Source organism: Hyperolius riggenbachi, chromosome 12, assembly GCF_040937935.1.
Source record: "Hyperolius riggenbachi isolate aHypRig1 chromosome 12, aHypRig1.pri, whole genome shotgun sequence".
Taxonomy (NCBI): Eukaryota; Metazoa; Chordata; class Amphibia; order Anura; family Hyperoliidae; genus Hyperolius; species Hyperolius riggenbachi.
The window spans coordinates 226,172,950-226,186,997 of record NC_090657.1 but is presented as its reverse complement, the minus strand read 5'-3'; positions in this window follow the sequence as shown (position 1 = coordinate 226,186,997).

Below are 14,048 nucleotides of genomic sequence, written 5' to 3'. Positions count from 1 at the left end.
TCAAGGAACTCATAAGGTCCCAGTGGAGAGAGCCGGAAAAACGTTTTTTTGTGCCTAGATCTTTTAAAAGAAGATTCCCCTTTAAAGAGGAAGAGGAGTCTCCTTGGACTAAATGTCCAAAGTTGGATGCGGCCCTGGCGCAGTATTCAAAAAACTCTGACTTATCTTTCGAGGACGCGGGATCTTTAAAAGATCCTATGGACAGAAAGGCAGAAGCTTTATTGAGACGCGCATGGGATGCGGTGTCTTTTTCTTTCAAACCAGCGATTGCTTCCATCTGCTTGGCTAGAAATTTGGTTAAATGGATCGACGGGTTGCAGAGTCATCTTGCTGCAGGTACTCCACATGAAAAAATTCTTGAATACTTACCTGTTATTTCCAAATCGGTGGCATTTTTGGCTGACGCAGCTTCGGAGAGCGTAAGAGCTTCTGCTAAGGCTGCGGCTCTAGTCAACTCCTCCAGACGAGCGGTTTGGTTAAACGGTTGGGAAGGAGATTCGGCGTCTAAACATAACTTATGTTCTATGCAGTTCCAGGGCGAGTTATTATTTGGGAAAGACCTTGATACAGTTCTAGAGAGATCCTCAGATAAAGGGAAAAAGTTTCCGGACAAAAGAAGGAAAATACTTAAAAGACCCTTTACTAATAAAAGAATCCCACCTCGCTCGGAGTCTTCTAGAGGGGGGTTTCAGTCCAAAAGGTGGACTTATAATGCAGGCAGGGGCAGGGGTTCATTTCTGTTCAACAAGCCTCAGGCCCCTCCTAATAAACAGTCAAAATGACTATCAGCCAGTAGGGGGGAGACTCAGTTATTTTCTTCCTGCTTGGAAGAAAATAACCGAGAGCCCTTACATTCTGAATTTGATTCAGTCGGGATACAAAATCGAGTTCAGTTCATTTCCTCCTCCCAGCAGGTTAGTGACAGGGATCCCGAGAGATCCTCTAAGGGCCCAGGCCTTAAGAGATTCGATAATTTCATTATTGGGAAAGAGGGTAATCGAAAGGGTGCCCCTTCAGGAACATTTTCAGGGGTTTTATTCGAAGGTTTTTCTAGTGATCAAGCCCTCAGGAAAATTCAGGATGATTTTGAATTTGAAAACCCTGAACCCTTACATTGTGGGGAAAAAGTTCCGCATGGAAAGCATTACCTCGGTAAGGAATTTGATGATGCCAGGCGCGTTCCTTGCGACGTTGGACCTAGAGGACGCTTATCTTCATGTACCAATTCACCCTTCGTATTGCAAGTACCTCAGATTTGCGGTACAGATCGGGGAGGCTATTTGCCATTACCAATATCGCGCTCTGCCGTTCGAGATCACGTCCGCTCCAAGAATCTTCACGAAGGTGATTGCAGAGGTAATTGCTTTCTTACACCTCCACAATGTAAGGGTTCTGCCATACCTGAACGATTTCCTGTTTCTCGCGGAAACAAAGGAAATTTTAAAAGAGCAGTTAGATTTTTCAATTCATTGGTTAGAAAAACTAGGTTGGATAGTAAGCAGGGAAAAATCCCAGTTGAATCCAACCCAAAGACTTCTGTTTCTGGGATTGTTGTGGGACACGGAAGCTCAGATGGTCTACCTGCCCGAAGAGAAGGTTTACAAAATAGTACAAAAGGTACAGAGAGTCAGAGTAGGAGAGAAGGTTTCATTACGAGATGTCATGTCTCTACTAGGTCAGATGTCCTCAACCTTCCCCGCAGTAGAATGGGCTCAGGCTCATTCGAAGGAAACTCAAGCCTGGTTCCTGTCAAGCTGGGACAGGAATCAGGGGTCATTGGACAATCTAGTACAGGTACCAAACCTGGTCAAGGTATCCCTTCTGTGGTGGACTTGTGTAGATCACCTGTCACTAGGGAGACGGTGGTTTCAGAGGTCCCCCGCAAGAATATATACAGACGCCAATTTATCAGGATGGGGGGCCCATTGCTCGACATTTCAGGTCCAGGGTTGCTGGAAGCAGGACATGATAGACAGCGGAAAGCCGAAACTAGTCGGGACGAGAGCGGGCAATACCATACTGATCGCTATTGTTTGTAGTACCACACGGAGTGGGAAGCGCTTATTGCCAAGAGGGTTCCTACTGGAGTAGGACCCTTCAGATGTGAGTTTGATCTCATTTGCTTTTAATTCATGTATTTCAATAAAATTTGTTATTTTATCATTCCACTGAGAGAATCCATATCCCTTTTTTTGTGCACTGAGTTGCACCTTTAGGAGAGGAAGAATCTAACATTGGGATCTCTGGAGGTGGAATTACTTCATCCAAGGGTGTACTACACAGCGCTGCTGCACTTGTTGACTTATCTATTGTTTTGGAGGCTGAGGATTCACTTCTCCAGTGGCCGCAGTGTGTATCCTTATTTACAAAATACCAGCTGACACTACGTGAGGCGCCTCTATCTTTTTATTGATGATAGACAGCCCTTCCAACTTCAAAGAACTGATGGCTGTGAAGCTGGGTCTTCTACAACTCCACGACCAAATTATAGGGAAGGAGGTCTTAGTCTACTCAGACAACATAGTGACAGTGTCATACTTAAGAAAACAGGGGGGTACCAGAGTAGACAGTTTGCGGGAGCTCTCGTTACAGATAATGTATTGGGCAGAGTCGAATCTGATATCTCTGACAGCAGTGCACATTCAGGGGGTCAGGAACAGGTGGGCAGACTCTCTAAGCAGAGGAATGACTATCGAGGCAGAATGGCAGCTCAATCAGGAGATCTTTTTACAGATTGTACAGGAGTGGGGGTGGCCAGTAATAGACTTATTTGCGACCCCACAGAATGCGAAAGTGGAAGACTTTTGCTCCCTGTACCCCACGGTACCAGAGGATCGGCTAGATGCCCTGATGGTGGATTGGCCCAGGGGACTCCTTTATGCCTTTCCTCCGTTCAATCTAATTCCCAGAGTATTAAGAAAAATAGAAATGTCAGATTGCAGTGTGATCTTCATAGGTCCATGTTGGCCCAGAAGGACTTGGTTTCCGTGCTTACAACGGCTAGTCCTCAAGGGTCCTTGGTATCTGGGCAGCAGAGAGGATCTGTTAGTTCAGGAGGGCCAGCTACACCCCAATCCTCATATGCTGAACCTCACGGCTTGGATACTGAATAAAGCATCCTAGAAAGGTGGGGGTTTTCAAAGAAGGTGGTTTCCACATTAGTCAAATGTAGAAAACCTTCAACAAGGCAAAAATACAGGAAAATTTGGAAAGCCTTTTTACTTTGGAAGGAAAGGAATGGGGTCAGATCTAATGACCTAAAATTTATTTTAGAATTTTTGCAGAGTGGAGTGGATCTAGGTCTAGCGGTTAGCTCCCTTAGAGTCCATGTATCTGCACTTTCTGTTTTCCTTAATAGACAGTTATCAAAAAACAATTTCGTAAAAAACTTCCTTTCCTCAGTAGCTAGGACTCAGCCAATTCCGGAGAAGCTAGTCCCACCTTGGGATATGTCACTAGTTCTTGATTTCTTAACTTCAGAGAGATTTGAACCTTTGACCGATGTACCATTAAAATTTTTATCTTTAAAAGTAGCCTTCTTGGTGGCAGTCACCTCAGCAAGGAGGGTTAGTGACATCCAGGCCTTATCTATAAAGGATCCGTACATGGTAATCCATCCAGACAAAATAGTTTTTAGGCCGGATCCAACGTACCTACCTAAGGTGGCCTCGGCCTTCCATAGATCACAGGAGGTGGTACTACCTTCCTTCTCCACCAATCCTACCAATGATCGAGAAAGAAGATGGAGTACTCTGGACGTTAGGAGAGCAATCTTGATATACCTCCAGCGAACAGCTGAGTGGAGGAGATCAAGTCATTTACTAGTTTCCTATGCGGGGGCTACCAAGGGCCTACAAACATCTAAAGGGACTATTTCTAGATGGGTGAAAGAAGTTATTGCATTAGCTTACAGGGATTCCAAAATAACAGCACATTCCACAAGGTCCTTGGCAACTTCCTGGGCAGAAAGGTCAGGTGCAAGTCTAGAGCAGATTTGTAGGGCTGCAACCTGGTCTTCTCATACTACATTCATCAGACATTATCGAGTGGAACTTCTGTCAAGCCAGGACCAAAGCTTCGGACGTAAGGTCCTACAGGCCATCATCCCTCCCTAAAGACTTCTCGTTGGTCTCAGCAGCAGCCGTCCTGGAGGACGATGGGAGAAAGCCCCAGCTGCTTACCTGTAGCCGTGTTTCGGCGAGTCCTCCAGGACGGCTGCCTGAGTTCCCAACCCTATATGAATCTATTATGTGTATGTATATATATGTATGTGTAAATATGCACAAATGGGTTCTCGAGTTTGAACTGGTGAATGAGGAGGGAGGAGCTCCTTTATGGGCTCACACTTCATTTACATTTTTAATTTATTTTCAGGTGTTTCCAGTGTGACCGGAGACATGCAATGTCTCAGCAGCAGCCGTCCTGGAGGACTCGCCGAAACACGGCTACAGGGGGCTGGGGCTCTCGAGAGCGGTGATGTCACTCCTGTAATATATAACATATATCTCGAGAGCGGTGATGTCACTCCTGTAATATATACTTATATCTCAAAAGTGGTGATGTCACAGCAGTGTGTCTTCGAAGTGGTGATGTCACAGCTGTGTGTCTGGAGGGGGATGATGTCACAGAGTTGTGTCTGCAGAGTGGTGATGTCACAGCGGTGTGCCTGGAGAGCAATGATGTCACAGCGGTGTGTCTGGAGGGGTGTGATGTCACTGCGGTGTGTCTGGAGAGTGGTGCTGTCACAGCGTTGTGTCTGGGGAGTGGTGGTGTCATAGCAGTGTGTCTGAGGAGTGGTGATGTCACAGCATTGTGTCTGGGGAGTGGTGATGTCACAGGGGGTCTATCTAGAGAGCAGTGATGTCACAGCGTTGTTTGTGGAGAGCAATGATGTCACTGCGGTGTGTCAGGAGAGTGGTGATGTCACAGCGGTGTGTCTGGGGAGTGGTGATGTCACCGCGGTGTGTCTGGAGAGTGGTGATGTCACAGCGGTGTGTCTGGAGAGCAATGATGTCACAGCGGTGTGTCTAGGGAGTGGTGATGTCACAGGGGGTGTATTTAGAGAGCAGTGATGTCACAGGGGTGTGACTGAAGACCGGTGATGTCACAGCGGTGTGTCTGGAGGGGGGTGATGTCACAGCGGTGTGTCTGGAGTATGGTGATGTCACAGCGGTGTGTCTGGAGTGGGGTGATGTCACAGCGATGTGTCTGGAGTGTGGTGATGTCAGAGCGGTGTGTCTGGGGAGTAGTAATGTCACGGGGGTTGTATCTGGAGAGTGGTGATGCCACAGCGTTGTTTGTGGAGAGCAATGATGTCACTGCGGTGTGTCAGGAGAGTGGTGATGTCACAGCGGTGTGTCTGGAGTGTGGTGATGTCAGAGCGGTGTGTCTGGGGAGTGGTAATGTCACGGGGGTTGTATCTGGAGAGTGGTGATGCCACAGCGTTGTTTGTGGAGAGCAATGATGTCACTGCGGTGTGTCAGGAGAGTGGTGATGTCACAGCGGTGTGTCTGGGGAGTGGTGATGTCACGGCGGTGTGTCTGGAGGGTGGTGATGTCACAGTGGTGTGTATATGCCTGGTATAGGTAGTGTGGGTATTGGCCATGTCTCTGCTGGCCTCTCTGTACTGCCAGTTCCTGGGAATAACGTATATATTATTTCTCAGTGTTTGATGAATGTATGGGGCCTTTGTCTCACACATTCTCACATTACTGACATAGCTGAGCTCTGCCTCCTGGCTACACTTGGCCCTCAATGTCGGATTTCCTTCGTTTACAAGATTAGGTAATAATGGCAGAAAAATTCCACTGCTCTGTTTTGCTGGAAGCTTCCCGTTTTTTTCTCTGGAATTGAATTGGCTTGGCTGGGAAGGCGAGCGCAGACTTGTGTGTTGGGTGATTTGCCCTGACACCTGTTATCAGGACGTGCGGGAAGTGCAGGGGATGTACGAGGTACGTGGGGGATGTGTGCAGGACATACAGGGGACATGCGGGGGATAGCCCTGGGGCACACCAAAGCCGCTAGCAGATCCACAAAATGCTAGCGGTTTTGGGTGCGGATGACAGAGTTTAGTCCCAGTGCACACCGGGCGGATCTTGATGCGATCCGCCGGCCTCATCCGCCTGAGCATCCGAGTGGCTAATGTATCTCTATGGGCTGGTGCACACCAGCGACTTAAAGTTTTAAGCAAACCGCAAACGTGCAGCAAGAGGCACGTTTGCGGTTTGCTAAAAAGCTCAAACCGTCGGTGTGCACCAGCCCTTAGAGATACATTAGCCACGCAGATTTTCAGGCGGATGAGGCCGGCGGATCCACCCGGTGTGCACTGGGCCATAGTGATGGACGAACTTCACAAAAATCCGTTCACGGACAATCCATGAACAATTCCGCATCCGTTCACGAACCTGCAAATCTGGCGAAATGCCATAGACTTCAATAGGCAGGAGCAAGCTAACACCTATAGGGACTATTTCTGGCCACAAAAGTGATAGAAAAGTTGTTTCAAGGGGCCTGACACCTGGACCGTGGCATACCGGAGGGGGATCCATGGCAAAAGTGTCACCAAAAATTTTTAGTAGTTGCCACCTCCTGGGCGTAAATGTTTGTCCTCTCGGCGGCAATGTTTGTGTAGTGGTGGCAGTGCTCGTGCTCAGGTTCACGGGAGTAAATGTGCTTATGTTTTTCCAGCCTGTGGCACAGCAGTGTTTCTAGGTTCCTGGGAGATCCGGGGTACCCCTGGGCACCAAGATAGAATGACTGTGCAAAAGAATGGGCGTGGTCATGCTGTGGAAAGTGGGCGTGGTCATAGGTGGGGCCAAATGTACATGAACATAACAGTGGCGTAACTTAAAGGATACCTGAAGTGACATGTGACATGATGAGATAGACATGTGTATGTACAATGCCTAGCACACACATCACTATGCTGTGTCCCTTTTTCTTTCTCTGCCTGAAAGAGTTAAATATCAGGTATGTAAGTGGCTGACTCCGTCCTGACTCAGACAGGAAGTGACTACAGTGTGACCCTCACTGGTAAGAAATTCCAACTAGAAAACACTTTCCTTGCAGAAAATGGCTTCTGAGAGCAAGAAAGAAATAAAAGGGGGAATTTCTTATCAGTGAGGGAGCGCACACAGCGGCAGCAGCACTGTCTGACTTGTAAAAACGTTCTGGAGCCATTAAGAGGCTCTAGCAGGACGTCTTTATAAGTCAGCATGTCATTAACCACTTAAGGACTGCAGTCATAAAACCCCTTAAGGACCAGAGCCTTTTTTTTCCATTCAGACCACTGCAGCTTTCACGGTTTATTGCTCGGTCATACAACCTACCACCTAAATGAATTTTACCTCCTTTTCTTGTCACTAATACAGCTTTCTTTTGGTGCGATTTGATTGCTGCTGCGAGTTTTAATTTTTTATTATATTTATCAAAAAAGACATGAATTTTGTCAAAAAAATGACTTTTTTAACTTTCTGTGCTGACATTTTTCAAATAAAGTAAAATTTCCTATACATTTGAGCGCGAAAGTTATTCTGCTACATGTCTTTGATAAAAAAAAACCATTAAGTGTATATTTATTGGATTGGGTAAAAGTTATAGCGTTTACAAACTATGGTGCAAAAAGTGAATTTTCCCATTTTGAAGCATCTCCGAATTTTCTGACCCCCTGTCATGTTTCATGAGGTGCTAAAATTCCAGGATAGTATAAATACCCCCCAAATGACCCCATTTTGGAAAGAAGACATCCCAAAGTATTCAGTGAGAGGCATGGTGAGTTCATAGAAGATTTTATTTTTTGTCACAAGTTAGCGGAAAATGACACTTTGTGACAAAAAAAAAGGGAAAAAAAGTTTCCATTTCTTCTAACTTGCGACAAAAAAAAATGAAATCTGCCACGGACTCACCATGCCCCTCTCTGAGTACCTTCAAGTGTCTACTTTCCAAAATGGGGTAATTTGTGGGGTGTGTTTACTGTCCTGGCATTTTGGGGGGTGCTAAATTGTAAGCACCCCTGTAAAGCCTAAAGGTGCTCATTGGACTTAGGGCCCCTTAGCGCAGTTAGGCTGCAAAAAAGTGCCACACATGTGGTATTGCCATACTCAGGAGAAGTAGTATAATGTGTTTTGGGGTGTATTTTTACACATACCCATGCTGGGTGGGAGAAACACCTCTGTAAATGACAATTTTTTGATTTGTTTTACACACAATTGTCCATTTACAGAGATATTTCTCCCACTCAGCATGGGTATGTGTAAAAATACACCCCAAAACACATTATACTACTTCTCCTGAGTATGGCGATACCACATGTGTGGCACTTTTTTGCACCCTAACTGCGCTAAGGGGCCCAAAGTCCAATGAGTACCTTTAGGATTTCACAGATCATTTTGCGACATTTGGTTTCTAGACTACTCCTCACGGTTTAGGGCCCCTAAAATGCCAGGGCAGTATAGGAACCCTACAAATGACCCCATTTTAGAAAGAAGACACCCCAAGGTATTCCGTTAGGAGTATGGTGAGTTCATAGAAGATTTTATTTTTTGTCACAAGTAAGCGAAAATTGATTTTAATTGTTTTTTTTCACAAAGTGTCATTTTCCGCTAACTTGTGACAAAAAATAAAATCTTCTATGAACTCACCATACTCCTAACAGAATACCTTGGGGTGAGTTCTTTCTAAAATAGGGTCATTTGTGGGGTTCCTATACTGCCCTGGCATTTTAGGGGCCCTAAACCGTGAGGAGAAGTCTTGAAACCAAATGTCGCAAAATGACCTGTGAAATCCTAAAGGTACTCATTGGACTTTGGGCCCCTTAGCGCAGTTAGGGTGCAAAAAAGTGCCACACGTTGTATCGCCGTACTCAGGAGAAGTAGTATAATGTGTTTTGGGGTGTATTTTTACACATACCCATGCTGAGTGGGAGAAATATCTCTGTAAATGGACAATTGTGTGTAAAAAAATCGAATATATGTCATTTACAGAGATATTTCTCCCACCCAGCATGGGTATGTGTAAAAATACACCCCAAAACACATTATACTACTTCTCCTGAGTAGGGCAATACCACATGTGTGGCACTTTTTTGCAACCTAGGTGCGCTAAGGGGCCTAACATCCTATTCACAGGTCATTTTGAGACATTTGGATCTAGCCTTCTCCTCACGGTTTAGGGCCCCTAAAATTCCAGGGCAGTATAGGAACCCCACAAGTGACCCCATTTTAGAAAGAAGACACCCCAAGGAATTCTGTTAGGAGTATGGTGAGTTCATAGAAGATTTTTTTTTTGTCACAAGTTAGCGGAAATTAACACTTTGTGAAAAAAAACCCAATATAAATCAAGTTCCGCTAACTTGTGACAAAAAATAAAATCTTCTATGAACTCACTATACTCCTAACGGAATACCTTGGGGTGTCTTCTTTCTAAAATGGGGTCACTTGTGGGGTTCCTATACTGCCCTGGCATTTTAGGGGCCCTAAACCGTGAGCAGTAGTCTTGAACCCAAATGTCGCAAAATGACCTGTGAAATCCTAAAGGTACTCATTGGACTTTGGGCCCTTTAGCGCAGTTAGGCTGCAAAAAAGTGCCACACATGTGGTACTGCCGTGCTCAGAAGAAGTAGTATAATGTGTTTTGTGGTGTATTTTTACATATACCCATGCTGGGTGGGAGAAATATCTCTGTAAATGACATATATTAGATTTTTTTTCACACACAATTGTCCATTCACAGAGAGATTTCTCCCACCCAGCATGGGTATGTGTAAAAATACACCCTAAAACACATTATACTACTTCTCCTGAGTACGGCGATACCACATGTGTGACACTTTTTTTGCAGCCTAGGTGCTCTAAGGGGCCCAACGTCCTATTCACAGGTCATTTTGAGGGATTTGTTTTCTAGACTACTCCTCACGGTTTAGGGACCCTAAAATGCCAGGGCAGTATAGGAACGCCACAAGTTACCCCATTTTAGAAAGAAGACACCCCAAGGTATTCCGTTAGGTGTATGGTGAGTTCATAGAAGATCTTATTTTTTGTCACAAGTTAGTGAAAAATGAAACTTTGTGAAAAAACAATAAAAATCAATTTCCGCTAACTTTTGACAAAAAATAAAAATCTTCTATGAACTCGTCATACACCTAACAGAATACCTTGGGGTGTCTTTTTTCTAAAATGGGGTCACTTGTGGGGTTCCTATACCGCCCTGGCATTTTACGGGCCCTAAACCGTGAGTAGTCTGGAAACCAAATGTCTCAAAATGACTGTTCAGGGGTATAAGCATCTGAAAATTTTGATGACAGGTGGTCCATGAGGGGGCAAATTTTGTGGAACCGGTCATAAGCAGGGTGGCCTTTTAGATGACAGGTTGTATTGGGCCTGATCTGATGGATAGGAGTGCTAGGGGGTGACAGGAGGTGATTGATGGGTGTCTCAGGGGGTGGTTAGAGGAGAAAATAGATGCAATCAATGCACTGGGGAGGTGATCGGAAGGGGGTCTGAGGGGGATCTGAGGGTTTGGCCGAGTGATCAGGAGCCCACACGGGGCAAATTAGGGCCTGATTTGATGAGTAGGTGTGTTGGGGGGTGACAGGTGGTGACAGGTGGTGACAGGAGGTGATTGATGGGTGTCTCAAGGTGTGATTAGTGGGGGAATAGATGCAAGCAATGCACTGGCGAGGTGATCAGGGCTGGGGTCTGAGCTCGTTCTGAGGGTGTGAGCGGGTGATTGGGTGCCCTAGGGGCAGATAGGGGTCTAATCTGATGGGTAGCAGTGACAGGGGCTGATTGATGGGTGATCAGTGGGTGATTAGATGGCAGAACAGATGTAAACAATGCACTTTGGAGTTGATCTGAGGGTAGGTTTGGGGCAATCTGATGGTGTGGGTGGGTGATCAGATTGCCCGCAAGGGGCAGGTTAGGGGCTGATTGATGGGTGGCAGTGACAGGGGGTGATTGATGGGTGGCAGTGACAGGGGTTGATTGATGGGTGATTGATAGGTGATTGACAGGTGATTGACAGGTGATTAGTGGGTTATTACAGGGAAGAACAGATGTAAATATTGCACTGGCGAATTGATAAGGGGGGGGGGGGGGGGGGGTCTAAGGGCAATCTGAGCATGTGGGGCGGGTGATTGGGTGCCCGCAAGGGGCAGATTAGGGTCTATTCTGATGGGTAACAGTGACAGGTGGTGATAGGGGGTGATTGATGGGTAATTAGTGGGTGTTTACAGGAGAGAATAGATGTAAACACTGCACTTGGGAGGTGATCTGACGTCGGATCTGCGGGCGATCTATTGGTGTGGGTGGGTGATCAGATTGCCCGCAAGGGGCAGATTAGGAGCTGATTGATGGGTGGCAGTGACAGGGGTCGATTGTTGGGTGGCAGTGACAGGGGGTGATTGACAAGTGATCAGTGGGTTATTACAGGGAAGAACGGATGTAAATAATGCACTGGCGCTTCCTATCCGGCGATCGTCGGGTTAACAACCCGCCGGCGCTTCCGATTGGCCGGCGGGTTGACAGCGCGGGTGGGCGGAGACTATTGCCGGCGGATGCGCGCGCATCCCAGCGCGCGATCCCCGGCAAAACAGTGCCCCAGGACCTGACGCCATTCTGCGTTACGTGGTCCTGGGGCTGCCACTTTGCCGCCGCCAATATGAAGTAGGCGGTCGGCAAGTGGTTAAAGGGACACTTAAGTCAAACAAAAAAAATTAGTTTTACTCACCTGGGGCTTCCAATAGCCCCCTGCAGCTGTCCGGTCCCCTCGCTGTCTCCCTCCGATCCTCCTGGCCCCGCCAGCAACCACTTCCTGTTTCGGTGACAGGAGCTGACAGGCTGGGGACGCGAGTGATTCTTCGCGTTCCCAGACACATTAGCACCCTCTATGCTGCTATATGGAATATGATATATGCTATAGCAGCATAGATGGCGCTATTGTGGCCAGGAACGCGAAGAATCACTCGCGTCCCCAGCCTGTCAGCTCCTGTCACCGAAACAGGAAGTGGCTGCCTGCGGTGCCAGGAGGATCGTAGGGAGATGGCGAGGGCACGGGACAGCTGCAGCGGGCTGTTGGAAGCCCCAGGTGAGTAAAACTCATTTTTTTTGTTTGACTTAAGTGTCCCTTTAAGTGGTTAAATATATTCAATAGGCAGTATTTCACATAAATAAGCCCCTCACCTGGCTTCTGTCTTCGGCTGGCTGGCCTGTGTGCTGTACTCGGCTGGCGGTTATGCTGGGCTGCCTGGCTGGTGGTTATGCTATGCTGTGCTGGCCTGGCTGGTGGTGATGCTGTGCTGGCATTGATGCTGTGCTGGCCTGGCTGACGGTGATGCTGCGCCAGCTTGGTTGGCAGAGATGTTGAGCCACCTGGCTTTGCTAGGTGACTTGCTGGGGACTTTGCTGGGCTAGGCAATTTGCTGGGGGCATTGGGGGGAAGGGGGCTTTGCTGGGCTGGGGGCTTTACTAGGCTTTGCTTGGCTGTATGCTTTGCTGGGCTGAGACCAGGAGGCTTTGCTAGGCTGGGGGGTTTGCTTTGCTGAGGGCTGTGCTTTGCTGGGCTGGGGCCCTGGGACTTTGCTTGGCTGTAGATAGGTAGGTGCCCCCAGTATAGGTTAGATAGGTAGGTGATCCCAGTATAGGTTAGGTAGGTAGCTTCCCACAGTATAGGTTAGATAGGTAATTTCCCCCAGTATAGATTAGATAGGTAGCTTCACCCAGTATAGGTTAGATAGGTAGGTTCTCCCAGTATAGGTTAGATAGGTAGCTTCACCCAGTATAGGTTAGATAGGTAGGTTCTCCCAGTATAGGTTAGATAGGTAGCTTCTCCCAGTATAGGTTAAATAGGTAGCTTCCCCCAGTATAGGTTAGATAGGTAGCTTCTCCCAGTATAGATTAAATAGGTAGCTTCCCACAGCGTAGGTTAGATAGGTAGGTTCCCCCCGTGTAGGTTAGATAGGTAGCTTCCCCCAGTATAGGTTAGATAGGTAGGTTCTCCCAGTATAGGTTAGATAGGTAGGTTCTCCCAGTATAGGTTAGATAGATAGCTTCCCCCAGTATAGGTTAGATAGGTAGGTTCCCCCAGTATAGGTTAGATAGGTAGCTTCCCCCAGTATAGGTTAAATAGGTAGCTTCCCCCAGTATAGATTAGATAGGTAGCTTCCCCCAGTATAGGTTAGATAGGTAGCTTCTCCCAGTATAGATTAGATAGGTAGCTTCCCCCAGTATAGGTTAGATAGGTAGCTTCTCCCAGTATAGGTTAGATAGGCAGCTGTCCCCAGTATAGATTAGATAGGCAGCTACCCCAGTATAGATTAAATAGGTAGCTTCCCCCAGCGTACCTTAGATAGGTAGGTTCCCCCCGTGTAGGTTAGATAGGTAGCTTCCCCCAGTATAGGTTAGATAGGTAGGTTCTCCCAGTATAGGTTAGATAGGTAGGATCTCCCAGTATAGGTTAGATAGATAGCTTCCCCCAGTATAGGTTAGATAGGTAGGTTCCCCCAGTATAGGTTAGATAGATAGCTTCCCCCAGTATAGGTTAGATAGGTAGGTTCCCCCAGTATAGGTTAGATAGGTAGGTTCCCCCAGTATAGATTAGATAGGTAGCTTCCCCCAGTATAGGTTAGATAGGTAGGTTCTCCCAGTATAGGTTAGATAGGTAGGTTCTCCCAGTATAGGTTAGATAGTTAGCTTCCCCCAGTATAGGTTAGATAGGTAGGTTTCCCCAGCGTAGGTGAGATAGGTAGCTCCTCCCAGTATAATTAGATCGATAGCTTCTCCCAGTATAGGTTAGATAGGTAGCTTCCCCCAGTATAGGTAGGTTCCCCCAGTATAGATTAGATAGGTAGCTTCTCCCAGTATAGGTTAGATAGGTAGCTTCCCCCAGTATAGGTAGCTTCCCCTAGTATAGATTATATAGGTAGCTTCCCCCAGTTTAGATTAAATAGGTAGCTCCCAGTGTAGGTGAGAGTGAGGAGGCGGGGCGCTGGGCGGAGCGGCGGGTGGGGATCAGGAAGTTACAAACTCACCTTCCTTCAGATTGACGCAGGCACA